Here is a 14789-nt window from a genome sequence, read left to right as displayed (position 1 = left end):
CTCAAGCTCCTCTAGTTTTTGGACTCTCAGGGCAGTCTACTGTTAACATCCAGCCTGTTACTACCAAAGCAGGACTCCAGGCTGATGTCAAAGTGTGCCTCAAGTCTAAACCTTCGCGAAGTCTGGTTCTTTGGAAAATTCCTGCTCATCACCTGTGGAGCAGATCAAGTCTCCAACCTCATCTTGCTGCATCATCACCAACTTCAAGGAATTCAGCAACTTCTGCTTTCAGCCAACTGAACCCACCTGAACATTAACTCCTACATTAAGGAGCCCTCACAGGATTCTGACATGCTGGACTCTGACATTCAAGTAAATTAATATCCATATATTCAGCGGCTTTTCATTTTTAAGTTATTCCTAGTTTTTAAATTATTTTCTTTCCCATCTCCCTGTCTGTGGGTATGTAGTTGTGACAACTGTTCTACCGTTTTTGAATGCGTGAATTAATAGTACATCTGATTTAATCCAAAAGAAAGTTTGTTATGAGCCACTTTAAAATAAACTTCACAAACAGAGGGTTGGGGGAAACATGTCACAGCCTATTTCAAAAATTTAAAAATCCTCTACTTATGGACAAGACAGCGTTAACATAAAGGAGTTCAGTTTGCCTTTCTCCCTGTCCAAAACACTGGTATAATTTTAACAGATATCAACCGGAGCAGTAATTATGGCTCCATAATTAGCCCATGTGCTGGTTCCTGGGGGGTGAGTACGTAGAAGCAAATTTCCAAACTCGGCCATTATTCAGAGTGTATCTCTGATGTAGGGAATGTAGGGGAAGGAGTCAATTTGGAAGGCCAACACTCACTGCCAAGGCTCATTCTGTTGTGGGGTACCAGAGGGTGGACAATTTCTGTATGATTACACCAGAAAAGGAAACAACACCCTCAGGAAGGAAGGAATGAAATATAAAAATTCCTATTGATCCCAACAATGTAAAATTGCAAATGATATTGGTCCTCTCATTAGTGGCTTGGTCAAAAGACTAATGTTATTCTAACCGATCATTATTCATCCCACAGAGTTGAAAACATAACTTGAAACGGAGTCAATCTTTAAATTAACAGAAACAAAGAATGAGTATAGCATTTCACACACTCAGGACATTCCAAAGCAGGAACAGCACAGAGCATAGTTACTTTGATGTAGGCAAATTAACAGTCAATTTGCATACAAGGTCCAACAAACAGCAGTGATATCAGGGTCCTGTTAATCTGCTTTGGTGTTTGCTGATGGATAAATGTTGGCCAAGGCAAAGAAAATTCCCCAAGTTTTCACTGAATGCCGTCATTGGACTGTTTCCGTCTACCTGAGCATGCAGATGGGAGCCCTTGTTCAACACCTCAACCAAAATATGACAGCCCAAACAGTGTTGTTCACTTCGTACTCTGCTGAGAGTCAGCCTAGGTTAAGTGCTCATGTGCCTGCAGTAGGGCCTGAACACAAAACCTTCTGACTTAGACAGTATTATACTCACTGAGCCACGATGAAACTTACACACGCACTAATCTAATAGCCAATAGAAATCCCCAAGCAATGACCAGATCCTGGTTTGTTGTGCATGGAACAATAATCAGTTGAGAAGAAACTACATTTAATCTCTCACTGGGTTTCATAACTTGTCCCTGTTGTGTTATGTACTCTGGGATAACACAGCTGCAGCTTTAACCAAAAGATACTCCAGACCTTGAAGTTAGTTCAATCTGATTTATTGAACCAGTAGCACAGTTCTCTATGAGTTCGACTCGCTGCTAACCCAAGTGTGGTTACTCTGCCTGACTGAACCAGACTAGCTCTAAACCACGTGCTGGAGGTGTGATGCTGTACATACATCCTGACTCACTCTGTAGATATTCATCAGTAGAAAGAGGCGGCGTGTGAGTGCCTCGTGCCTTTTATAGTGAGATACCACCCGAGCGTCCTGCCTGCTCATTGGTCATGTCCTGTTCTCTGTGTTCATTAGCTGCCTGTCTGTATATCATTATCTGCATGTCGGCATATCATGACATCTCCCCTTTTTAAAAATGTTTTGTTGGCATATGGGAACGTACTTACATGTGGTGACATATATTAACATATTTACAAGCGGTGGTATATATGAACATTGTTAGATGTTTTAGTTGATGTGATATGAAGAGTCTAAAGATCTGTTCCTTTTTCACAAACACACATTTATATCCTTCCAACAGCCTTTCCACAAAACTCTCACTATACATCACCTGACAGAGGCCACCTGAAGCCCCTTTACATATCAGTGTCAATTAATGGATACTTAACACAAATGAGTCAACTAATTGCAATGTCTCTTAACCCATTACTTAACAGTCTCCCCTTCCTTGGAGAAAATTTTTTTTTTGGTGAAAACAAAATTACAAGAAACTCAAAAAACACATGATTTCCCCGCTTTTTTTTTTGTTTGGACGAGAAAGGAAAAAAAACAGTCACAGAAACAAGCACCCTTCAAACAATATCCAAAAGTTTCTGTGAACTCGCCCCTCTTTTTGTAAAACAGTCTTGACAGTTGATAGCTCCTGTCGACCCATTTAATTTTTGTTATTTCCCCTCTGTCCAACATCTGCTTCAAACTTGCGATGTCTGTCCGTAACCTCTTTTCGTTGACACTTTTTGTAGAGTGCACATTTTCCCACAGGGATTTATTGTCAATGTGACAGTCAATAGGTATATTACCCAAATCCCCTAATCCAAAAATTTCTGTCAATATCATACTTATGTAAAAGGCCATATCCACTGCCTCTACAAGGCTTAACGTCTCAGCAGCCAAAGTGCTTTTTACCACTCTCCTTATTTTCTTTGTTTCTCACACAAGCGGGCGACATTTACCATTGTTCCCCAAAAGGAAAATTATAAAACCTCCTGCGCTTGAAACCCCATCGCATGAATTTGCGTAGGACGCATCACTATAAACTATGAGTTTCAAGTGCCGAAAGTCACCTAAAACCGGGAACTTCAAAGCACACTCCTGCATTTTTAGTTTGGCCAACGCTTTATTTGCTCTTATTATGTCTTCCACTTTGGGATCATTCATTTTTGTACTCAACTGTAAGACATCAAAACTCATGTCAGGTCTAGTCTGCCTACCTAACCAGTTCAGTTGCCCAATTAAACATCGCAGTTGCTCTTTTTCTATCTTTGAAACCATTGCGTCTTTTTGTGAAACTCGGCCACGACTAATTGCTATTGGGCTGATGCTATCCAAATAAGATTGCTGACGTAAAGTTGCCCTTAACTTAGTCTGTCCAATTTCCAGTCCAATAAATTTAAATGCACCGGAAGCCTGACTTCAAACCCTGAATTCTTTCCTCAAATCAGAGATTACAATAGCTTCAAAATCACTAGTCACACCCCACAAAAAATCATCGACATGCATCATAAAAATGCCAGAAAGATTTCCTTTATAGTGCCAGTAAAACATTCCAGGATCTGCTTTCAAGTGGCAACTGCCTAACTTTAACAAAACTGACCTTACCGAAAAATATCAGACTCTAGAGGCATCATTTAATCCATATACACATTTGTTCAACTTCCAGAGTTAGCTGCTTCTTTAGGAGGATGGAGAAAAATGTCTCTCTGGAGCTGATGCCCCTGCAAAAAGGCAGTTTTTATATCTATAGATTTGCATTCCCATGCCTTTGTGGCTAATAGAGCCAAGAAGATCTTTGAAATAACCTTTCCTGCTGTCGGTGAATCTACCCTTAAATCCTGATCTTCTAAGTTTTCTTCAAATCCCCTTGCCACAAGTCTGGCCTTTGCCAAATATGTTCCATCCAGAAGAACCTTTTACGTGCAAATCCGTCTGTGGGATAGAGCTCTTTGTCCCCTATCCGGTACTTCCATGTATACCCCAAATTCACTCCAACTATGCAATTCTTGCTGTTTAGCTTCTTTCGTAACTTTTTCATCTAATTTATTTGAAGCCACCAAAATATCACGTGCATGTGGGCTTCTACTCCTATTAGTATTCGTTGTCTTACTCATGTTCCGAGATCTTGACAAACTACGTCCCCTCTCCCGCCTGGTATCTCGTTCTGTACTGCTACTGCTTGATCTTTCCCTTCTGCTGTGGGATGCCCTTTCAATAGTTCTCAACTTTTTCCTGCGGACCTGTTCGCATGTACTATCTGAACTGGCACTGCATTACTGTGTCCTCCATTTTTGAATTTCGTTTTCCCAATCCATTGTCTTGACTCCTTCCCCTGAATGCTGTACATTCAACCAATGTTTATACTTTCCAGTGGCCTTCCCTGCTCTACTAATATCAGTTGCATCCTTCCATTGACTAGACCCTTCAGGCAAGTATGTCACTTTTGTACCAACTTTTGGCAATTGCCCTTTCGGAAAAATGGCCTGTTCTAATTCATCAGAAGTGTTGCGTTCCTCCACAGAAACCCTGTCTATATCAGTTAATTGGTCCTCATAGTTCTGTAACACATGTGTACCAGATGACTCTGCTTCCTCGTCATGTCTGTCTGCTCTGTCTAAGTTTGAAAATTTGTAATCTGTACCTATTATCCTTGATGAATGTACCCTAACAGTTTGATTACCATGTAGCAAAATAATTGTTTTGCCATCTATGCCTATGATCTTCCCTGGGCCTTTCCATTCATTAGAATTGTCTCTCTTATAGTATACCATGCCTCCTTGCTGAAAAACGGCATCTGATGGCCGTACGTTATGTCTTAAAGCTCTGGGAATTGTTTCAGAGACTCCTGCTTCCATAAAAGCTTTTCTACTGCAATGTAATGTATTTAAATGTTCAGCAAAACCAGAGCTAATTGCAGTACCCTCCCAAGCTGGAGGCTGGTCATCCAAAATGGACAGAATTTTAAGATTTCTACCAAACACTAATTGATAAGGACCAAAGCCCCCAATCATCTGCAATGAATTCTTTGCATGTAATGCCCATGCTAAAGCTGAATTTAGCCTGCAATTTGGTCGATCTGCCAAAATTTTCCGAAGCATGTCATCGATGACAGCATGATTTCTTTCACAGATACCATTACTAAATGGGCTTTCTGCAGCCGTATTCATACCTCTGATATTCATGTTTTCACACATATCCCTAAACTCATCTTTAGCAAATTCTCCGCCATTGACTGTAAGGAATTTTGCCGGTGGACCCATTCCTGTCCCTATCCATTTTTCCACGATTTGATCCAGAATTACTCGCTTTTCTTTACTTCGTACAATCGTTGATTGACTAAATCTGGTTGCTAAATCTACAAAATGCAAAATAAATATATTATTTGCTTTATCCCAGATCTTAAGGTCCATGACCACAATGTTGTTAAAATCCCTGGCCAAAAGTAGGGTTACTATCGGTCATGCTGGTGTCCTTCTGTACTTCCTACAAACTTCACAGCGGTCACTAACCTGTTCTATCAGTTTAGTATAGTCGTCATCCCTTACCCCTGCATCCTTTACTATATTTTTCAGCCTCCGAGGAGACGGATGTGCAAATTGCCTATGCAGTTTTAATACCACAAGCTTTTTATCAGCTAAAGTCCCATTTTCAACTGCCATTAACACATCCTTAACCACTCTACTTGAAATATTATTTGTCAGTAATGGAATACAATAGTGTCCCGACTGTGTAAATTGTAAGTCCACCGTCTTTCCAAAAACTGTTGCCTTATCCTGTACCATATCCAGTTTCATGTGTACTTTCTTCATCGACGGTCTGCTCAGAAGCAAAGGTATCTCACTTGATACAACATCCGTGCTAATGAAATGATTCACTCCAGCAATATTGCAAGGGATCACCACTCTTTTCAGCGACTTCAGAGTATTATCATCCCCAAACCTGAAACTTGTGGAACTTTCAAATTCCTCAATTTTGTTACGATTTTCAGCATTCAAAGAGTCCAGGTAACATTTTAACCAGTCAATTCCACACACAGTAGATGTGCAGCCACTGTCCAATACAGCGCAGTTGAAGGATTCTGCAACCAACACCCTCATTACCGGCGTAAAACTGCTTGTCAATAGGACAATGCCTTCTTTCTGGTCACTATCTTTTTTCTCTTCTGACTCTTCCGTGTCATGTGTCGCATCAAACACTCTATCATAACGAGTTGGACAGTTGAAAGCATAAATGGTACTGAGAGTCACATTGAAAACATCGATTTATCATGCCCCGTGCATTTCTGGGGTTCAGCTTCCTATTGTAGGTTCTAACTGGGTTTCTGTCTTCATAATTTCCTTGTCTCGGTCTCCTTCTATAGTCTTGAGCCCTGATCGTAGCCATACGATTTCGCCATCCTGTTAGTAGTGTATCTTCCATATTCTGCCTTATTGCAGGCTGACCTATTTGGGTCATCAGAGCCATCGGAATCGAATGTTTCCCCAGAAACTTTTGTAAAGCTTTTGCTATCTGTTCGAATAAGGTATCCTTATCAGTAAACTGAACTCCTGCCAAAACCAGGAGCCTATCCATGTTGCTCCCTCTAGCACAGTCAAGTAATTTGAAGGCCAACACAGACTGTGGAAATTCCAGGTTGTGTTTCTGCAGTCTTTTATATAGTCTGCCAAATCCCATTGTATAGTCTTCCATGGAGATATCCTCCATTTTCTAGAACTTATCAAAATCCAACCATGCTTCATACGCACTTAACAAGTCATTTTTCTTATAAATCTTATCCATATAATGTAATAAAGTCTCCAGACCTTCTTCTGAGTCTAACTCTTCCAATTCCAGCTCAGAAAGCACTTTGTTTCGTATTTTACTGCCATATGGTAGAGAAAGAGCCAATGCCATACCTTGTTTTCTCTTTCCCAAAGCAGTTACCTTAGTCCACATAACTACTGCTCTTCTCCATTGGTCGTATGAGTCCCTTTCAGAAAATAAGGGAGGATAGACATATCCAGCCATCTTTTTCCTCGGTTCAGCCATATATCCCTTTTTTTTCTTTTCTCACTCACCCCTTGGTTTGATCTGGAAAGTTGTATCTTTCAACCCTTCACATTTACACAGCAACCATCCTCTGCTACCAATTGTTAGACGTTTAGTTGCTGTGATATGAAGAGTCTAAAGTTCTGTTCCTTTTTCACAAACACATTTATTTCCTTCCAACAGCCTTTGCACAAAACTCTCACTATACATCACCTTACAGAGGCCACCTGAAGCCCCTTTACATATCAGTATCAATTAATGGATACTTAACATAAATGAGACAGCTAATTGCAATGTCTCTTAACCCATTACTTAACAAACGTATTTACATGTGAAGACAGCTGTCTAATGTGAGAAAACAGAACATAGCAAACAAAACAAATGTTCATAAGTCCAGTCTCTGGGGCTTGCGTCTGATCCTTGTCGACCGCCGGAGAAGTGGTGGTGGGGACGAAGCCAGACTTGTGGCCTCTTAGTTCGAGGTATCAGGAGGTAGCAAAACAACGGACGGAAACGGAGAAGAAAGCGGTTGCGGGCAAGCAACTTTACGCAGTGCCCGTCTGTTTCGTCGCACAACAGAACCATCAGCCAGACGTACAACATACAAGCGGGATGCAGCCTGTAGAACAACTTCAGCTGGAGCAGACCAGCCACCATCCGGTATCTTGATCCTGACAGTGTCTGCCGTGGATAACACGTGCAAATCGGTGGCATGAGCACCATAGCCAAGCATTTTCTGGTTTTGGAGCTGCTGCACCTTCGGCAGCACCGGGAGGTGGTCCAGGTTGGGCAGGTGTATGGCTGGATGTGTCGTCCGCAGGTCCCTGTTCATTAGGAGTTGAGCCGGCGACATGCCAGTGGTCAGTGGGGTCGCCGTGTACGCAAGCAGCGCGAGGTAGATGTCAGAAGCAGAATCGGTGGCCTTGCAGATGAGCTGTTTCACAATGTGCACCCCTTTTTCAACAATCCCATTGGACTGCAGATAGTGTGGGCTGGAAATGACATGTTTGAAATGGTATGACTTGGCAAACATAGACCACTCGTGGCTGTTGAAGCACGGGCCACTGTCACTCATGACAGTGAATGGGATACCATGCGTGGAGAACGTCTGCTTACAGGCCTTGATGACGATCCGAGATGTGAGGTCTGAGAGCTTCACAACTTCAGGGTAATTGGAGAAATAGTCAATAATCAACACGTAGTCACGACCATTCGCACGAAAGAGGTCGATGCCAACCTTGAACCACGGGGAGGTCTCGATTTCATGCTGCTGGAGCGTCTCCTTGCTCTGCGCTGGCTGGAAGCGTTGACAGGTCGCACAGTTAAGGACTATGTTCACGATGTCCTGGTTAATACCGGGCCAGTAGACAGCCTGCCTGGCTCTGCGTCTGTACTTCTCGACGCCCAGGTGTCCCTCATGGACTTGACGGAGCACCAAGCTCTGGAGACTGAGTGGAATGACAATCCGGTCCAGCTTGAGGAGGATAACATCAATCACCGTCAGGTCATCCTTTACATTATAAAATTGAGGGCACTGCCCTTTCTGCCAGCCATTGGCGAGGTGGTGCATGACACGCTACAAGAAGGGGTTTTTGGTTGTCTCCTCGCGGATACGAACCACCTTCTCATCAGACACCGCGAGGGTGCACAGCTGCACCTCTGATTCAATCTGCAGGATGATTTCCAGCAGTTCACTAGGCAATGTGATGGAGCAGGCCAATGCATCAGTGGTGATGAGCTCCTTGCCAGGCATGTACACTAAGTCAAAGTCGTACCTTCTGAGTTTGAGGAGGATGCGCTGCAACCGAGGCGTCATGTCGTTCAGGTCCTTGTGGATAATGTGGACCAGAGGCCTATGATCAGTCTCGACAGTGAATGTCGGGAGGCCGTAGACAAAGTCGTGAAACTTGAAAATGCCAGTGAGAAGACACAGGCATTCCTTCTCTATTTGCGCATACCTTGTTTCGGTGGGTGTCATGGCCCTCGCTGCGTAGGCTACCGGTGCCCAGGATGAAGTGTCATCGCGTTGAAGCAGCACCGCACCGATGCCATCCTGGCTCGTATCTGTCGAAATCTTCGTCTCCCTGTCTGGGTCGGAAAATGCCAAGACGGGTGCAGTGGTGAGCTTGGCTTTCAGCTCCAACTACTCTGCCTCATGTGCTGCCTTCCACGCAAAGGCAGTGGACTTTTTCACCAGGTTTCAATGGGTGTGCGGGGCCAGGTTGGGATGAACTTGTCCAGGAAATTGACCATGCCCAGGAAGCGCAAAACCGCCTTCTTGTCTTCAGGGACCTTCATGGCTTCAATGGCCTTGACCTTGTCTGTGGCCGGGCGCACGCCCTGCTGAGAGATCTGGTCACCTAGGAACTTGAGTGTCGACATGCCAAAGCAACATTTGGACTTGTTCAGCTTCAGGCCATTGGCATGGACACGGCGGAATATCTGCTGGAGACGGGAAACATGCTCTTCAGGGGTCGTGGACCATAGTATGATGTCGTCCACGTACACACGAACCCCTTCAATGCCCTCCATCATCTGCTCCATGATGCGATGGAAGATCTCCGATGCCGAGACCATGCCAAACAGCATGCGATTATAGCAGTATCTGCCAAACAGTGTGTTGAAGGTGCAGAGCCTTCTGCTGGACTCATCCAGCTGGATTTGCCAAAATCCATGTGACGCATCTAACTTCGTGAAAAAACGTGCGTGTGCCATCTCACTGGTGAGTTCCTCCCGCTTCGAGATGGGGTAGTGTTCACACATTATATTCTTATTGAAAACCTTGGATTGATCCCAAGGTTGATGCACAGATGCGCAGGTCTCCCGAAGACTTTCTAACACATACCATTGAGCTGACCCAGTCAGTCGGTTCCGTTACTTTGGAAATGATGCCCTGTTGCTGAAGATCCTTGAGCAGTGCCTTCAGGCGCTCCCTCGGCGGAGCTGGGACCCGACGTGGTGCGTGGACCACTGGCTTGGCATCAGGTCGTAGCAGAATCTTGTATCGATATGGCAACATGCCCAGCCCGCCGAACACACCCGGATATTGAGCGAGGATGTCGTCAATGCCAGCCTGAAGATCCACATTGGAGGATGTCATTGTGTAAACTCGCTGCACGAGGTTCAGCTGCTTGCAGGCATGCGCGCCAAGTAGGAATGCCCTGTCCGGCTTGACAATTTCAAAACGTAATCATGCATGGGTGCTCCGGTCGGAGACGAGTAGATGGCAGGATCCCAGTGCCGTGATGGCATTTCCGTTGTAGTCCAGGGCCCTGCAGGCTGCTGGAAGGAGCTTGGGGGGCTTCTTGATGAGTTTGAAATCTGCCTGTGAGAGGACGTTGACAGAAGCACCTGTGTCCAGCTTAAACTGGATGGAGCAGTGGTTGACCTGCATTACCCCACGCCATTCGTCCGCAGAATCCACAGCGAGGATGGATTGAAGTTGTGATGAGTTGGATGTGGCATATTCACATTTGGTAATGATGCCCACACAGTAGGCGGAGTCCAGGCATTCTTCCTCTGGATCCATTGTGCTGCCAGGATCAGAATCCTGTAATCGTTATTGCACACTCTGAACGCGCCGTCGTCGGAATTGGGAGCGCTGGCCCCTGACTGGTGGTGCAGACCTGCACAAGGCTGCATAGTGTCCAGGCTTCCCGCAGTTTAAACATCGCCTGCTTCTTGCAGGGCAGTGTTTCTTTAAGTGGCCGTTGCCGCAGTTCGGACACGTCGGCGTCCTGACACTCCGCGCGTCGTCGCACATGCGCAGTGCAGGTGTCGGCCGCTTCGTTATCCCGTTCGCATCGCGCATGCGTGGGGCCCCGGGAAAAGCGCGCAAAATGGCCGCTTTCATCAATGCTGAGGCGCTGCATCCGATGTGATGTGCCTTTTCCATTGTGCATTTGATGTGACTGCGTAGCCACTTCAAAGTAGCTCTTTTCTAATGGATGGGTTTGTCTGCAAGTATAGGCAAGTCCATTTGGCTGTGTAATGTTTGACTTAAAGAACATTTTAAAACATGGCAATTTGTTTGCTATAGGTGTTTGTGATTTAATCCGCTATCAATTCAGGCATTAGGTAGTAGCTCGCTTCTGTTGTGGTTAATGGAGCAAATCGCAGCATCATATTAAGTACATTGTGTGTGGGTAATGGGGGAGTTGCAGTGAACATTCAGTTTTTGTATTTTTTACCTTCATCTCGAACCTCTACTTCAAAGAAGTTTACGAAGGAAGGTGACAGTAGAGGAATGTTCACTTTAGGAATTTAAAAGGGAAAAATGCAAGACTGCACATATAATTGTGTATCAGACAAAAAACTTATTGTAATCCATTGGGGTGGAAGGAAAAAAACAAAAACAAATCTGAATTTACGTACTGGCTTTCACATCCTCGGCTGTACTGAAGCAAAATAAATAATTGGTTTTGATGTTAGGACACTGTAGTTACCTATGCAAATTGGTTGTGTTAACTACATCAAGTCTTTGCGAAGAGCAAAATGACAAATTGCCTAGCTGACATTTTGTTTGCAGGTTTGGTTAAACCCAAGACACCAAAGAACGTTCCACTATTGGGGTCTCAGTTTTACATTTCTGCAAAAGATGATACCTCCCATGTGACACTCCCTCGGTACTCTAAAAGGGCAAACAAGATCATTCCACTCAAATCTTACACTGAGGCTTGAATACCTCAATCCACTGACGTTAATTACTTTTTAAAATTCACATACGAGATGCAGTCAGCATCTCCCCCATTCCTAAATGCCCTTGTAAGATGATAGTGTGTGTGTTGGGGGCGGGGGGGGGGGGGGGGGGGGGGGGCGCAGGGTGAGCCACCTTCTTGAACCACTGGAGCCAAATGCTGTTGCATTATCAAATAGGCAATGCTGAGATCTACGCAAACACGAGGATTGTATTTTAAATTAAAAAAACAAACCTAAAACGGATCTTGTAAACAAGGTATGATCTCTTCCCTCTTCAGGCCCTCTATCCAACCCTACTGTTTCCCCCCCCCCCCCCCCCCAACAAACCAGTTATCTCTAGCTTGGACAAAGAGTCACGCTGAAATGTTAGCTCCCTTCTCTCTCCACAGATACCGCGAGACCTGCTGAGATTGTTCAGTATTTTCTGTTTTGTTAATATTTTAATTTTGTTTTTAACATTTTACACATAAAACAAAAAACAGCACAATGCAAAACAACAAGAGCAACAACCCCCCCCCCCCCACACTTTACCAACCAACACCCCAATGACTCAAAGAATAGCTCCCCCCCATCCCCATCCCCACCCCCAGCAGCTGAGGGTAACCAACTCTTTAAAATTAACAATAAACAGATCACATCTCTTGTGAAACCCCTCAAATCGCTCCCCTCAAGGTAAAACCTTCGCCAAATACAGGAACTCCATCAGGTCCCCAAGCCATACTGAGGCACTGAGCAGAGAGGCAATGGCACAGTGGACTAGTAAACCAGAGACTGGAGTAATGGGGACCCAGGTTGAAATCTCCCCCCGCCACTGCAGATGGTGAAATTTGAATTCAATAATTATCTAGAATTTAAAGTATAATGATGACCATGACTGTCGTACAAACCAAACTGGTTCACTTAATGGTTTGGCCAATAAGACCATAAGACCTAGGACCTGACCTAGGTCCATTGTGTCTGCTCCGCCATTCAATCATGGCTGATATTTTTTTCATCCCCATTCTCCTGCCTTCTCCCCAAAATCCCTGATCCTTTTATTAATTAAGAACCTATCTATCTCGGTCTGTTAGCATTGTAGCTTCACAGCGCCAGGGTCCCAGGTTCGATTCCCGGCTTGGGTCACTGTCTGTGTGGAGTCTGCACATTCTCCCCGTGTCTACGTGGGTTTCCTCCGGGTGCTCCGGTTTCCTCCCACATGTCCCAAAAGACGTGCTGTTCGGTGAATTGGACATTCTGAATTCTCCCTCTGTGTACCCGAACAGGCGTCGGAATATGGTGACTAGGGGCTTTTCACAGTAACTTCACTGCAATGTTAATGTAAGCCTACTTCTGACAATAAAGATTATAATATATAAAGACACTTTGTGATTTTAATATGCGACTATGGTTGACTCTTAACTGCCCCCTCAAGGACAATTAGGGATAGGCAATAAATGGTGTCCCAGACTGTGACGCCCACATCCCATGAACGAATAAAAGAAAGGCTGACTTCCACCCCAACAGCACCTGCCTGCGAGCAATCAGCGAGATGAAGACTAAAACATCTGCCCCCGCTCCAGTCTGCAGCTCCAGCAAGTCCGACACCCCTAATATGGTACCCAAGTGCAAGATCGCCAACAGGATGCTGAAAAAAGACCCCCAAAATGTCTCCAATTCCGGGCAGGATAGAACATATGTACATGGTTGGCTGGACCTCTCCCACACTGCTTGCAAGTATCCTCCATCTCCTCAAACAATCAGCTCACCCTTGACCTCGTCAGATGCGCCCTGTGCGCCATCTTTAACTGTATTAACCCCAGTCTCGCACACAAAGTCGACACGTCATGCCACAACCCCTCCTCCAAGGCCACCCCCAGCTCCTCCTCCCACTTGGCCTTAACCCCCTCCAGCAACACCAGATCTTCCTCCAAAATCCTCCCATAAATCGTCAATTCCTCTTCCAAACCCATCACCGATAAAACAGCGAGGAGGGAGGTATCACCGGAAACGTCAGGAAAATATTCCTTGCAAAGTCCTGTACCTGCATATACATAAAGGCTCTCCCCTACACAACCCAAACTTCTCCGTCAGCAAAGCATTCTCCCAAAAATAAGCCCTTCGTTTCCATCACCCCATGCTCCTCCCATCCTCGATACCTAGCATCCAGTTTCACCGGCTCAAACATGGATTCTCCCCTACCCAGTGGGGCGGGGAGGCCTTTGGCGCCACACCAGTTGGGGCCGAAAGGACTTCGCCGGATGGCGGAAGTCCGCGCATGCGCGGGAGCGTTAGCGGCCGCTGACGTCATCCCCACGCATGCGCAGGGGGGGGTGTCTCTTAACCGTTGGCCATCGCGGAGGTTGGTGGCCGAGGTGGAGGGAATTAGTGCCCCCACAGCACAGGCCAGCCCGCGGATCGGTGGGCCCCGATCGTGGGCCAGGCCACCGTGGGGGCACCCTCAGGGACCAGATCGCCCCGCGCGCCCCCCCCCCAGGACCCCGGAGCCCGCCCATGCCACCTAGTCCCGCCGGTTTGATTCTCGCTGGCGGGACAGGCATGACAGCAGCGGGACTTCGGCCCATCGCGGGCCGGAGAATCGCGGGGCTGGTGGGGCCCGCCGACCAGGGGGTTCCCTCGAACAGGCATCAGCTTCAATCCCGCCCCTAACGTAAAATGCTGCCAAAATTGCCTCCAAATCTTCAATGTGGTTACTACCACCGGACTACCCGACTGTTTCCCAGGGGCAATCAGAAGCGGTGCCGTTGCCAGCGCCCACAATCCCTTCAAGAGCCTTCCACCTTTCTCATCCACATCGCCTCTAGCTCCCTACACCAGCCCTGCACCTCCTTGGCGTTCGCCGCCCAATAGTAATACAACTGATTCGAAAGAGCCAAACCCCCCCCCGACTGTCGCCTTCTCTGAAGCATCGTCTTCCGAATCCTCGCCACCTTACCCGCCCAGACAAATGACAAAATCAACCGTTCCACCTCCATAAAAACACTTTGGCAAAAAGACCGGCAAGCAACAGAATAAAAACCGCGGCAGGATATTCATCTTTACCGCCTGCGCCCGGCCTGCCAATGAAAGGGGGAAAGCCGTCCCACCTCCACAAATCTGCCTTGACCCTACCCACCAGGCTCGTAAAATTCAATTTACGGAGCTGGGCCAAGTCCGGAGCCACCTGCACCCCCAGGCACCT

The 14789-nt window shown here is 46.0% G+C and overlaps 1 protein-coding gene across 3 annotated transcripts in view; it reads right to left on the bottom strand.

Annotated features, from left to right (window-relative positions):
- LOC140411613 (sestrin-1-like) overlaps window positions 1-14789 on the bottom strand; it is a 157522-nt gene that overhangs the window by 74649 nt on the left and 68084 nt on the right. The window lies entirely within an intron of this gene.

The sequence above is a fragment of the Scyliorhinus torazame genome, chromosome 1, assembly GCF_047496885.1.
Source record: "Scyliorhinus torazame isolate Kashiwa2021f chromosome 1, sScyTor2.1, whole genome shotgun sequence".
Classification (NCBI taxonomy): domain Eukaryota; kingdom Metazoa; phylum Chordata; class Chondrichthyes; order Carcharhiniformes; family Scyliorhinidae; genus Scyliorhinus; species Scyliorhinus torazame.
The sequence above is the reverse complement of the archived record's forward strand: the minus strand, read 5'-3'. Positions and strand labels throughout refer to the sequence as shown.